The sequence below is a fragment of the Sminthopsis crassicaudata genome, chromosome 2 (genome assembly GCF_048593235.1).
Source record: "Sminthopsis crassicaudata isolate SCR6 chromosome 2, ASM4859323v1, whole genome shotgun sequence".
Taxonomy (NCBI): Eukaryota; Metazoa; Chordata; class Mammalia; order Dasyuromorphia; family Dasyuridae; genus Sminthopsis; species Sminthopsis crassicaudata.
In genome coordinates, this window is record NC_133618.1 from 142169809 (window position 1) to 142182308 (window position 12500).

At 42.4% G+C, this 12500-nt stretch overlaps 1 protein-coding gene across 1 annotated transcript in view; it reads right to left on the reverse strand.

Moving 5' to 3' along the window:
• GFRA2 (GDNF family receptor alpha 2) overlaps nt 1–12500 on the reverse strand; it is a 104213-nt gene that overhangs the window by 72135 nt on the left and 19578 nt on the right. The window lies entirely within an intron of this gene.

Sequence of the window (12500 nt, forward strand, 5' to 3'; positions counted from 1 at the left end):
GCGGGTCTCTGGCAACTACATCACAAACTGGACAGCCCTGACCAGAATCGTTATGAAACTAACAGGACGTATCATAAACTTAGAAGTTACTTGATCTCAATAACTTCTTTTTTTATATTTTTATAAGAATTTATATATAAAATATATGTATAAATATGTGTAATTATATATATATATGTATATATATATATATGTAAAAATTTTGTGACTTTATAGAGAATTAGAAAGGTAAAGGATTCCTCAAGGATCTGAGTCTGAGATAACACCGTAGCACACGGCCTAGCTCGGACCAAGGGCATCCCACAAACAGGGGCCGAAAGCCAAAGCAAGAGATGGACAAATTGAGGCATTAGTCTTGTGCCTACTGCCCCACCCCCTGTCCTGGGAAGTCCACCTGACTGCCCCGAGGAGGATGCATCACAAATATCACCATCGTATCAGTGACTGTCTCAGTCACTGATCAAATTCCTGGCAATCAAAGAGTTCACATTCTACCATGGAGAATAGCATGTATACAGATGACTACACATAAAATAAATACACGGTAATGTGGGGTATAAGAGAAAGTCCTGGTACCCAGAGGATTTCGAAAAAGGACCAATGTATGAGAGGATGTATGAGATATTTTTGGAAGGAAATCTCAGGTTCTAATTAGGTGGAGGTGAGAAGAGAGTTCATTCCAAACGTGGCAGTCCGATTATGTGAAGGTGGAGCAGGGGAGCAACAGTGCCAGTTTGAATGGATCAGAGAGTACATGAAGGAAAGAGATGCATAAGGCTGACAAGATACTTTTATTTATATTTAAAGACAATCCATATTTATATTTATAATTAGCATTTATATTTAGAGGCAGTTGGGAGCCAGTAGAGGTTACTGAGTGGAAGAGTGACAGTCAAATCTGTGCTTTAGGAATATCACCTATGTGACCCTAGGCAAGCCCACCTGAATTCTCTGGACTTCAGTTGGTGAAAGTATCGAATTAGAGGGCACTTCTGAAATGTCATCTCTTTCTGCTCAACTGGCATTTCTCCACTGGCAAATCTTAGTACGAGTAGTTGCTGGACAATGACTTACATCTCTTTGGTACATGATAGGTAAAGGAAACTGGAATGTGATTCAGAGGAACAGCATTAAATTCACTGTGAATTTACTTTGCTACCTAGTAGGCACTTAATAAATATTTATTAGCAGACTAATTGACTATCTGTGTGACAAATGTATTGCTGCCGTTCAGTCATTTTCCATCTGACTCTTCATAACCCACTTTGGATTTTTTTTGGCAGAGCTGCTGGAGTGATCCGCCATTTCTCCCTCCAGCCCATATTACAGATGAGGAAATTGAGGAAGCTGGGATAAGTGGGATAAGCCTAGGATCATACAGCTAAGTGGCTGAGCCCAGATTTGAATTGAGAAAAATGCGTGTTCTACCTTCTGTGCCCTTGAATGAGTTACTTCCGTATTATGGACCTCAGTGTCTCCATTTGCAAAACAATGGGGCTGGACGAGGCTCCCTCTAATATCTCTCATAGCTCTGACTCTGATCTGAGATTCCTGGGGGTCCTTCCAGAACTAACATAAGATCCTCTGATTGTGGTTTCTCTGAGTCTTTGAAGCTACTGACAAGAGATTTCACACTGGTGCTGTCTCTCCCTCTCCCAATTAGCACAAACAAGAATCTGACAAAGCAGTTTATCATGTCCGTAGTCACTGAACAGTATCCACTGAGACCTGTGTACCCAGCCATCTTTCTATCCCCTCAGCTAAGGGGACTCTTAGAGTCAGGAAGAGCTTAGCTCAAGTTCTGTCTCTGACAAATGTCAATTGTGCAGTTAACTGGCAACTAACCTCTCAGTGCCCCTCTAAGCAATGCTTTAAAGTCTTATGCCACAATAGGAGTAGACCTTATATTCATTTTATATAACTTATTTTACAATTCAAATGTAAGCTCCTTGAAGGCTGAAACTGTTTCATTTTTTTTTTCTTAGTATTTCTGTGGTTGGTTAGTCGTTTCAGTCATGTCTGACTCTTTATGACCCCAATTGGGATTTTCTTGGCACAGAAGTGGATTGGTTTGCCATTTCCTTCTCCAGCTCATTTTGCAGATGAGGAAACTGAGGCAACCACAGTTAAGTGACATATCCAGGGTCACACAACTAGTGTCTGAAATCTGATATGAAGTGAGGAAGATGAGTTTTCCTGACTTCAAGCCCAGACCTCTATCTATTTGTCATCTAGCTACTTCTTTGTATTTCTAGCCCCTAACAAGTTAAAAGTTGATGATCGCTTATAGATTGACTTATCAGAATTCCAAAAGAGAAATTCCCCACGCAAAAACACAGACCAAAATAAAAAAGGAAATCATAGATCCATCTGCTAAATAGTTGAGATAAAAATGTAAGTCCTATTTCTCCAAGGATTTAGAGTATAGTTAAAGAGCCAAGACCAATCAATCAAGCATTTATTAAACACCTACTATGTGCCAAGTACTGTGTTAAGTCCTTTTTACAATTATTATTTCTTTTGACCCTCACAACAAGCCTAGAAGGAGGATTAATTCCATTCTACAGTTGAAGAAACTGAAGCAAAAAGGCTAAGTGACTTGCCCAGGGTCATACAGCTGGATTTGAATTCAGGAATTCCTGAGTCCAGGCCCAGAGCTCTATCCATTCCAAACACTAATCTTCCTATTAACATCCTCTCACACATGAAACAGCACAAAACCATGCATGGCAAGTGATAATCAAGCACCGACCTGGGGTATGTTTTAAAAGTGCTGGGCTGGGGGTGACCAAGGGTGTGCAACGTGCTTGTCCCCACAGCAAGCCCAGAGAGCAACTTTCTGAGCGTTAGGAAAGGATGCTATGATAGGCACAGAGGCAGAACCTTCATTCCCCCAGCTCCCAAGGAGCCCGTTGCCAGCCCGGCATGGGGGGAGGGAGGAGGGGCAGGACAGAGAGAGAGGAAGGCCTCCCCGGGAAGGGGCAACTGCCAGGGTGGGAGGAGCTGTCAAAGAGCAGCTCTTTCAAACCCCTCAGGCCCTCAGAGCGGCTTCTGGGCAAGGAGGAGGCGACGGCCCGGAGCTAAGGTGAAGAAGACAGACTGAAGAAGCCGAGCTTGGGGAGAGACAATTGCAAATGGGAACAGCAGCTAATTTAGGCCTGTGGTTGCTTTTAGGTTTCCCAGGTGTTCTGTTCCCTCTCCTCTCAGCATGTTCCTGTGCTAATGCCCATGTAATTATAGCCTCAGTTGCTTCCATTTGGAGCTTGAATAGAGAAAGCATTTGCTATGGGGGGAAAAAATGGAAACCCCTGGGCCAAAACTTGGTAAATTTCCTAGAAACAAACAAACAAAAAAAATTAAAACGCAGGAAATGAAGCAGTAGAAATAGGCAATTGCCTCATTACCGGGAAAGCAGCTCCCTCCCTCTTGCAGGATGGGGACCGGGAGGGCCGGGGACCCAGCTATGCCAGAAAATTTATGCCTGGCACATAGTTAGCACTTAACATGTTTATTGATTGATTGATCTCAGACGAGAGGCCCACTTCAGAGCTCATCAGGACAATTGCCTTCTCTCCAGGCCCGGTCTCCAAGCAAGACCCTTGCTATTAAAACAAGTGGCATTCATTCATAGGTTTCAGAGCTAGGGAGGAGAGAGCTTGGAGTCTATCTGGCCCAGCCTTTAACAAACGAGGAAACAGAACCAGGAACTGGCTCATCACAGCCAAGAGTCAGCCCAAATTCATAGGTCTGAGATTAGAAGGTCCAACCCTCTCCTCTTAAAATCCAGCCCTCTTCCTTTCAAAGAAGCTAAGTGACAGCAAGGTCGTAGCATAGATCAAGAGAAAACAAAGAGATCATCTGATCCTGTCCCTTTATTTTGGGATGAGGAAACAGAGGAGTCTTGCCCAAGATCACTGAGTTGGCAATTATTCCAAGTGAGATGCCAGCAAGCATTTAGCAGGCTCAGAGCCTCTCTTCAGCTGCCTCCCGCAAAAAGAGATTTGCCCAAGACCACAATCAGTCCTGAGAGAGTGAAGATTTGAACTCAGATCCCCAAATACAGAACTCTTTCCTCTACCCCATGAAACAGAATAAGTAGACTGGGGAAGTGTTCTCACCTACATCACAGGAGGATCAAGGCCAGGTGAGTCTTCCTGCCAGCTTGGATACCCCCAAGGAGAATCTCACCCCAATCCCCAGCCCCCTAAATCACTTTCAACTACATAAAAATGAGAACCAAAACCTCCCTGCTGACATGCAATCTCTTTCTAAGTTCTCACCACCTTTCCTTCTACCTGCTAATTAGTGAAGTTGATAGTCACTCAGATGCTTCCTAGCTGTGTGACCCTGAACAATTCACTCCATCTCTACCTGTTTCTGTAATAACAATGGCACCCAGCTCTCAGGATGGTTATGAGGACAAATGAGATAGTATATGTGAAGTGTTTAAGTTCGGTGCCTGGCACACAGCAGATACTATATAAGTGTTATTCCCTTCCCTTCTTCCCATTAGAATTTCATTCCTTTGAGTCTTAGAGCCTTTTCCTTCTTCAAGGATTCGCTTTCAAAAAGGAAATAGTGCTGGGAGGAGTCCCACTATAATATCAACTAACACTTTAATTACCGGTTGATCCCAGTACAAAGATTAGTTAACAACCATCTGAAAGCAATAATGGGACAAAGGATTGGGGGTAGAGGAATAGCATTAGGAGGAAGGAAAGGGTCCTCAGTTTAAAAAGAGGGAAAGCATCAGTCACCAACTTCCCAGTTCTGTCCTATGTCCCTCAAAATCCTGCCTGTCACCAGTTGCCAACCTCTTTATCAAAATCAGAAAGGTTTATCCATAGCCAAATCATGCAAGTTAAGAAAAGGCAGTTGTTAAATTTTCAATGTGAGCATTTATACCTCAGAAATCAGCAAAAGCTACAGATTATGCCTTAATTTCTTTTTTATAATAGCTTTTTATTTTTCAAAATACATGCAAAGATAGTTTTCAGCATTCACCCTTGCAAAACCTTGTGTGCCATATTTTTCTACCTTCCTCACCACTTCTCCCCCCCCCCAGACAGTAAGTAATCCAATATAGGTTAAGCATGTGCATTTCTTCTAAACATATTTCCATAAGGGCTTAATTTCTTATAGTACTGGTTGTCTAGATTTGAGAAAATGATAGAGAAGATGTTAATTATAAATTAAACTTAAGCATGTATCACATGTACATTTTTTGAGAGCTGAAAGTTATATATATACCTAAGTCTCCCTCTAATCAGAGGAAACTTGTGAGAGAAGAATGGTGCTGTTTAATTCTGAGAGGGTCACCCAAAACAAACTAAGATCACCGAAGACATAAGGAGGAATTCTAAATTCGGTCGTCCCAAGAGAAACCAGAAACACCAGGCCATTTCCATGTTACCTCCCACACAAAGCCTCCCAGACTTCCCATCAAGGCCCATGTGGAGGGAGGGAAAGGGTGAGCCTCAGGCAGAGGTGACAGATGAATAGATGGTAAGCAGCTGCCTGGGTGAAAGTCTATGCTTTAATGACATTTGGCACTTTTCAAAACATTAACAAATTAATTCTCCCAGCTTCTGGGGACACAGTTCTGATTCTTATCTTCACTTACCCTCTTCCACTGAGAAGAGGCAGGTATAGAGAAGCAAAGAGAAACCAAGACTTAGACAGGGACAGAGTCTTACACACCATCAAGTACTTTTGTCTCAGCCCTTCATACCTTGCCTCTTCCCTCTTTACTCCAGCCTTTCATCCTCCTTCCAAACAGATACTAACTTTTTTCTCTTCTGGTATTGTTACTACAAATAATGCTTTCATCTTTTGGGGAGGGTCCAAAAGTCACTTATTAGGCAAAAAAAAATATTCATTCCCACTCCACCCCAGACAAACTGTCCAAACCCATCATACTACCAACAGCTGCCCTTGTTTAGTCAACAAACATTTATTTACTAAACACTTATGTGGCAGGCACTACGTTAAGGACTGATTATACACAGAAAGGCAAAAACATGGTCCCTGCTTTCAAGTAACTCACGGTTTAATGTAGGAGAAACAAAATGAGAATACACTATGTATACAGTAAAAAAGGGAGATAAGGTTAGCAAGAAAGAATTAGCAGTAAAGGGAACCTGGGATGGCCTTCTGTAGAAGGTAGGATTTGGGCTGAAGCTTGAAGGAAGCACTTTAAAAGGGAGAGGCAACTAATGCAAATGCCCAGAGTCTGGAAATAAGAAGTAGGAAACAATAAGGTGAGGAAAGCTGGATGTGTAGAATGTGGGAAGAGCAAAGTGTAGGGAGATCAGAGAGATAGGAAAGGCTTTAAATGCCAAACAGAAGATTTTATATGTGATCCTGGAGATTAAAGGGAACCACTGGAGTCTGTTGAGTTGGAAGGAAGGTGAAAAGTATACTTGAAAAAGGTCATTTTGGTAGCTAAGTGGAGGATTGATTGGAGGGGGATGAAATAGAAAGACCAATCAGAAGGAGGTTACAATAGTCCAGGTCCCCAGAGTCTTAGAATCAATCAGTCTCCTACTTAAGAACAAACATAGGGACCCCTCTGACCTCCAATGTGTCACTAGGAAGAGTTTCTAAAAAGGCAAAAAAAAAAAAAAGGAGGTGCTAGAATTCTCAGGAACTGGTGTTAAGGCCTAGTAATTTCCTCTGGATTTCCCCCATTCATGAGAACTTCAATCAGTAAGACAAGGGAAAAAAAAAAAAAAAAAAAACAGGAGACTCCTAATTTCTTGAATCTTGCCCCTTCCTGAGCTTCCCACATTTATCCCTCCTCTCCATCTCTCAGATTCCTCAGGTGCTTCCCTGGGTACCAGACAAGGCTACAAAAGGGAGACAAATATCCCTGAATGGCACTTTCTGTCTTCCTTGTGGCTGTCATCAATGGCAGGACAAGGAGAAGGTCTGTGTGTGTGGCTTCTCCATGTGGTACCATGGAAGGAGCAGAACCTGGATTTGGTCTCAGAGGATGTCCTGGCTTGTGCAATCAAGGATAAGTCTCATATCATAGGCTACCCCTATCTAATAGCAAACATAAGGATCCCTCTGGGTTCCTAGAGGAAAAGCTTCTAAACAGAAAAAAAAGCTTTATTTATCCTTCTATCTATATGATCCTTATAGCAGAATTTGTCTTTGACCCTTTCTCTTTATTCCTCTCCCCTCTTGCAGCCTCCTCTTGCTCTCCTCAGGGTACTAATTTAGTCAATCTGCAGTGGTTTATGGTATTTCACCCTGTGATTTCACCAGTGAGTCCTTAGAAAACCAAAAGGCTTCCAAAACCCAAAGGACTCTATTTCTAAAATTTCTAAAACTCAGGCCAGTGAGGGAGATATTTGTAAGGAGAGAAAGAGAGGGTGTGCAGAAAGCCTGCCCTCACATTATAGTAATCCAGTTTCCTAAACTCTTCCCAACTCTTCCTAAAACCAGTCGTGATGAATCATCCCTAAATGACAAAACACCATGTCCTTAGGATCCCAAAACAAAAAGACAACAGAGGTTATGTAGTCCGTAGGCCATCCTTCTTTCTCAGAACAAAACAATATACTAATCATCCCCTCAAAAATACATTTCTATACTTGTAGAAACTTCCAGAGACCTCCACATGTACAAATATGCACACATGTAAAGCAGGTGTGTGCATCTGTGCTACAGACACCCATGCTTACAAATAAAACCATCCCATATTCTTTCCTATTTAGGATTGTTCTCTGGGAAGGGGAAAAAGAAGAGATATTGGGAGAAATTTAGATATTATAAAAATCAAAGATAGAACAATAAAATTATTTAAAACAAACAAATCTAACCTCCCCACATCCCTATCTGCAGCACCTGAAAAATGAAAGGAGGTGGGGGAGATATTCAATGACCTCTAAGGTATGTTTTCTTTAAAAAAAAAATAAAAGCTTTTTATTTTCAAAACATATGTATAAATAGTTTTCAACATTCATCCTTGCAAAACCTTGTGTTCTAAATTTTTTCTTCCTCTCTTCCTCCCACCCTTTCACCTAGAGGGTAAGTAATCCAATATAAAGTAAACATGTGCAATTCTTCTATACATATTTCCACAATTATCATGTTGCACAAGAAAAATCAGATCAGATAGGAAAAAATGAGAAAGAAAACAAAATGCAAGCAAACAACAACAAAAAGTGAAAATACTATGTTGTCATTCACACTCAGTTCCCTAAGTCCTCTTTCCAGGTGCAGACAGCTCTCTCCATCGCAAGATCATTGGAACTGGCCTGAATCATAAGGTATGTTTTCTAAGCTCCAACATTCTATACTTCTGTGATCTCCTGAGCCTTACCATCAGGAGCATGTGCAGAGGGCAGCCAGCACTCAGCAAGATTGCCAGAACAAAGAGAATTATAGTAAACAGCTGCCCCTGAAGTTGCTTCTTCCCAGCCCCAGCCTGTGTCTGCAGGAGACCAGGCAGCCTCTACCAGCCCCACCCAAAGAGAAAAAGAGGGATAGAGGAGGGAGCTTGTGACAATGATGAATTCTTGAGTTTGTCCTTGGTCTGTTTCATCGACTCCCCTTTATTCCCTGGTGGCATCCTACCCCCAGCCCACCCCCAAGCCCAACCTGTGTCTTGGTCCTGCTCTCACCTGGTGAGGTGTTAATCCATAATTAAGAGCAGGGAGCTATCATATGAATTGCTGGATAACCAGATCTTCCCATCGCCCTCTCACTCACTACCCTCAGAGAGGGTGCCTAAGAGCCTGCATACCAATAAAATGAAATATAAGAAGCTTCCTCACATACAAAGTTGGGGATCATTGGAAGGAAAAAAACAACTCTGACTGATCTGGGTTTACTGTCCTTTCCTTCATACTGCTAATAATTCCCCTCCCTTTGTCCAAGTCCAGCCCAAAGCACCTGGAAGAAATGACTCCCTCTTTTTGTACAGCATCCCTAACAGAAGGAGAAGCCGGGATATGAAAAGGCATTAGGATGTGAGGCATTAGGGACGCCTACCTTTCTTCTCCCTCAATAAACTACAAGTCACTGATGAATATCCTTTTAGAATCATATATCCAGAAATGAGAAGGATCTCAATGAGTGCTTAGTCCAGTTCTTTCAGTGTAGATAGGAGTAGGGAAGGCAAAGTAAGGGAAATTACTTAATTACTTGCCTGAGGTCACACAGGCAGCTAGACCAGATTTTTTAAATCAGATTTTTTTTTCCATTGTGCTCTTCCCTCCATGCTTACTCCATGTTACTCTATGTCCCTTCTAGTCCCCAATACACACACACACACACACATACACACCCTGTAGACATTCATTCCTCCAAATTCACCAAATAGTATTCAAATAATGTCCATATAGAAATTCCCAACTTTGTCCTACTTAGATCCTATTCTTCAGAGGTGATAAATAATCCCAAAGAAAGGAAGTTATAACCTTTGGGAATAATATTTAGTGGTCAAACCATGTACAGAAACCTGACTGTCAGAGAGAAACTAGGTACTTGCTAAATTCTTGATCTTTGAAGACAGTAACCATACCATATATTAGTTGCCATCCACACTGACCTTACATGTTTGCAGTGGAGTAGGTGACCCTTGCTATCCCAGCTTCTTACCCTGTGGTCTGTGTCCCTATGTGAGATCTTGTAACTGAATGTAGGATTGTGAAATTATGATTCATTATCAGTAAATATTTGACTTTTAGACCTATTTTCTATCCCTATATATTCAGGGTCACATAAACATTTCTCAGGCAAAAAGGAGTTGCAAGTAGAAAAAGTTTAAGAAGCCCTGCTCTATATGATGTAATTTAAGGGAATTTAAAAGTATCTCTCAATCCCTTAGTCAAAAAATATCTCTCCCACTTGGCGTTGTTGAGGCATTTTAGTCATGTCCTATTCCTCATAACCACATTTGAGGTTTTCTTGGCAAAAATACCAGATTGGTTTGCTATTTCATCCTCCAGGCTCATTTTATAGATAAGGAAATTTAGGCCAACACATTAAGTGACCTAAGATCACATAGCTAGTAAGCATCTGAGGCCAGATTTGAAGTCCACTCTATGCACTGTACCACCCACCTGTCCACCTCTTCCACTACTGTGCCTGAATTCTACTAGTTGAAATTAATTCCTTTGACTAAAAGTAGTGCCAACTTCCTAGGGTCCTTAACCCAAATTTTCCAGGAATGTGGGTATGGGATGGAAAGAAAAGAATAGGTGCCGTGTTGAACCTCATAAGGATCATAGTTCTAGAGGGAAATGGACCTCAGTGGCCATCTAGTCTCCTTTTCCAGATGACAAAGTTAAAGTCGCCATCACATGTAAAAGAAAGTTTAGTCATCATTCTCCCAACAAGAAACTTGTTGGTCTGCCTGTAAGTACTCACTCACAAGGCACCTGAAGGCAAAGGTTGGGAGAGAAGAAACAGAAATACATCTTACAAAGACCAGCTTCACGACCAAGAGAACCCTGGTGGACAGACAGCTGGCCCCCTCCCCAGACAGGCCCGGAGGTTTCTCTCAGGGGGCACAGTGGGTCAGCATAAGCACAGCACCATCTGCCTTCCACACTACCCCCAGGACTCTCAAAGTCCTACTGATGGAAAAAGAGAAAAAATGAGCAGATCTCACAGTTCCACCCTTGGCTCTCTTGACCCCATGCTGCCATTCCCTTCCCCAATCCCCTGGATAATTCTCCCCTGGAGGGAAAGGTGCAAGAGGTGACAGAGCTGTGTTAAAGCCCAATTTTTCTTGACACTCAGAGAATCTGACAGCTGTTGGAAAAGGAATGTGATTTAGAAATTTAAATAACACACTTCTGCATTCTGCTGGGGAGACAACCTGAGGATAAGGAGTTTATCTCCCCAGTCACGGTGAAAGGTGGGCAGGGAGCAGGACTAATGATTTCCTCTATACTCCTTCTCTTCCTTCCAAAGGTCGACTCCCTCCCCCCCATTAACTGGAACCCCCCCATTCACACTGCTCTGGGCCATACCAACCCCACTCCCCAGCCTTCCCTCTTCCATGTATCTGCAAACAGCCCAGGGAGGAAACAAAGGCAGGACTTCCTCCCCTTCAGAGGCACAGAGAGGGAAAAGACCTTGGTGGGGGAAACTGAGAGACAGAATAAAAAGCCATATACTAGGTGAGAGTTGAGCAGGAAGGACTAAATGCCAGGAGAACCTCAGAGTGAGAAGGGGAGAACCCATGGGTGTGCTGGGAAGAGCCTGCTCCCACTTTCTCTTATTCTGTGCTCCCCCACCCCTACCACATAGGTCACCTCCCTATCCCCCAAACCCACCAGCCAATCCCCACCTCTTCACTTTGGCCTATGCCTCAGAATCCTACCTGTCCTTCAACCCCCAGCCCACAACCCTCTCTCTCCATGAAGTCGCTGCCCTTCTCAGGACCCTTCACCTGCTTTCAGCTCCCCTCCCGTGTATTATCTTTGCCATTTCCTTGGCTCTATTCATATAGAGATTTAGTTTTAATCATCTTTTTTGGTATATTCTGCTTCCCCCACCCACAAAACTGTGAGTTCCTAGAGTTCAGGAATCTAGTCTCAGGATCAGGTTCTCAATTCCTGACCTGGTTTATTGGTGACTCTGGTTTCCTTCTGACTTGGGCCCCTCTTAATAAGATCTAGAATTTAAATGGAACCTTAAGGTTTACAAAGTGCCTTACACAGATTATCCTTGCAATAACCCTATGATCTAGGTGCAATTATTATTGAGGAAATCGAGGCAAGCACAAAGAGGTTCAACAATTTGCCCAGCATTACATGGCTAGGGAGTCTTAAGGAAGCACTCACCATCTTCCTGATTCCAAGTCTTGAAATCTATCCATGGGACAGGACAAGGGATAGTCCTTTAAAGGAAGACATCAATAAAGGGACCAAAGAGCACTATTGTGAGTCTCAATCGTCTCCTTTGAAATACGGTTTCTTGTCCCTATAGAAATGGGAGCCACTAAACCATAAACAGCACTGGAGTCAGGAGGAGTCTGTCTCAAACACTTATTAGCTATGTGACCCTGGGTGAGTCAGTGAACCCTGTTTGCCTCATCTGTAAAATAAGCTGGAAAAGGGAATGGCAAACTAGTCCAGTATTTTTGCCCAAAAAAACCCCTAAATAGGGTCACAAAGAGTTGGGCACAACTGAAGTGACTCAACAACAACAACAACAACAACAACAAAAAACATAAATAAAGATTCCTATGGAGCATATGTGGAATTAGGAAACTACATATTAATATTATCTGTGTTTTATTGTAGATTTATTTTGTTAAATATTTCCCAATTATATTTTAGTTGGGTTAGGATCACATACCTCAGACTACAGATTTTTTACCTCTGCTCTAAGGTATGTCTAAGTTTCAAGTTCACCATTGTGGGATTTCTTCCACCCTCAGAGATCCCTCTGAAGCCAACTAGAGTCATCACCGCCTCAGAGCAGTTCCTCACTTACAGCACAGAGCCCATAGTTCCTCCTCTCCCAGAAAGATC